This window comes from Taudactylus pleione, unplaced genomic scaffold, assembly GCF_031769625.1.
Source record: "Taudactylus pleione unplaced genomic scaffold, aTauple2 ptg001244l, whole genome shotgun sequence".
NCBI lineage: Eukaryota > Metazoa > Chordata > Amphibia > Anura > Myobatrachidae > Taudactylus > Taudactylus pleione.
In genome coordinates, this window is record NW_028285644.1 from 572353 (window position 1) to 574836 (window position 2484).

Sequence of the window (2484 nt, forward strand, 5' to 3'; positions counted from 1 at the left end):
ACTACCGACAGTATGAATGACAAAAATCCATGAAATCCCATTATTTGCATGTCGACATGCCGGGCTCCACATAACAGTGTCCGCGCTCTTACTGCCGACAGTATGAATGACAACAATACATGAAATTTCATTATTTGCATGTCGGCTTGCCAGGCTCCACATAAGTGTCCCCGGCTCATACTGCCGACAGTATGAATGACAACAATACATGAAATCCCATTATTTGCATGTCGACATGCCGGGCTCCACATAACAGTGTCCCCCGCTCTTACTGCCGACAGTATGAATGACAACAATACATGAAATCCCATTATTTGCATGTCGACATGCCGGGCTCCACATAACAGTGTCCACGCTCTTACTGCCGACAGTATGAATGACAACAATACATGAAATCCCATTATTTGCATGTCGACATGCCGGGCTCCACATAACAGTGTCCGCGCTCTTACTGCCGACAGTATGAATGACAAAAAAAACATGAAGTCCCATTATTTGAATGTCGGCATGCCGGACTCCACATAACAGTGTCCCCCGCTCTTTCTGCCAGCAGTATGAATGACAAAAATACATGAAATCCCATTATTTGCATGTCGGCATGTCGGGCTCCACATAACAGTGTCCCCCGCTCTTTCTGCCAGCAGTATGAATGACAAAAATACATGAAATCCCATTATTTGAATGTCGGCATGCCGGGCTCCACATAACAGTATCCCCGCACTTACTGCCGACACTATGAATGACACAAATACATGAAATCCCATTATTTGCATGTCGGCATGCCAGGCTCCACATAACAGTGTCCCCGCACTTACTGCCGACAGTATGAATGACGAAAATCCATGAAATCCCATTATTTGCATGTCGGCATACCAGGCTCCACATAACAGTGTCCCCGCTCTTACTGCCGACAGTATGAATGACAAAAATCCATGAAATCCCATTATTTGCATGTCGACATGCTGGGCTCCACATAACAGTGTCCCCCGCTCATACTGTTGACAGTATGAATGACAAAAATACATGAAATCCCATTATTTGCATGTCGGCATGCCGGACTCCACATAACAGTGCCGCCATTCTTACTGCCGACAGTATGAATGACAAAAATGCATGAAATCCCATTATTTGCATGTCGGCATGCCGGACTCCACATAACAGTGTCCCCGCTTATACTGCCGACAGTATGGCTTATACTGCCGACATTATGAATGACAAAAATCCATGAAATCCCATTATTTGCATGTCGGCCTGCCAGGCTCCATATAACAGTGGCCCCGCTCTTACTGCCGACAGTATGAATGACAAAAATCCATGAAATGCCTTTATTTGCATGTCGGCATGTCGGGTTCCACATAACAGTGTCCCCCGCTCTTACTGCCGACTGTATGAATGACAACAATACATGAAATCCCATTATTTGAATGTCGTCATTCCGGGCTCCACATAACAGTGTCCGCGCTCTTACTGCCGACAGTATGAATGACAAAAATACATGAAATCCCATTATTTGAATGTCGGCATGCCGGGCTCCACATAACAGTATCCCCGCACTTACTGCCGACACTATGAATGACACAAATACATGAAATCCCATTATTTGCATGTCGGCATGCCAGGCTCCACATAACAGTGTCCCCGCACTTACTGCCGACAGTATGAATGACGAAAATCCATGAAATCCCATTATTTGCATGTCGGCATACCAGGCTCCACATAACAGTGTCCCCGCTCTTACTGCCGACAGTATGAATGACAAAAATTCATGAAATCCCATTATTTGCATGTCGGCATGCCGGACTCCACATAACAGTGTCCCCCGCTCTTACTGCCGACAGTATGAATGACAAAAATACATGAAATCCCATTATTTGCATGTCGGCATGTCGGGTTCCACATAACAGTGTCCACCGCTCTTACTGCCGACAGTATCAATGACAAAAATACATGAAATCCCATTATTTGCATGTCGGCATGTCGGGTTCCACATAACAGTGTCCACCGCTATTACTGCCGACAGTATGAATGACAACAATACATGAAATCCCATTATTTGCATGTCGACATGCCGGGCTCCACATAACAGTGTCCACGCTCTTACTGCCGACAGTATGAATGACAACAATACATGAAATCCCATTATTTGCATGTCGACATGCCGGGCTCCACATAACAGTGTCTACGCTCTTACTGCAGACAGTATGAATGACAACAATACATGAAATCCCATTATTTGCATGTCGACATGCCGGGCTCCACATAACAGTGTCCGCGCTCTTACTGCCGACAGTATGAATGACAAAAAAAACATGAAGTCCCATTATTTGCATGTCGACATGCCGGACTCCACATAACAGTGCCGCCATTCTTACTGCCGACAGTATGAATGACAAAAATACATGAAATCCCATTATTTGCATGTCGGCATGTCGGGTTCCACATAACAGTGTCCACCGCTCTTACTGCCGACAGTATGAATGACAA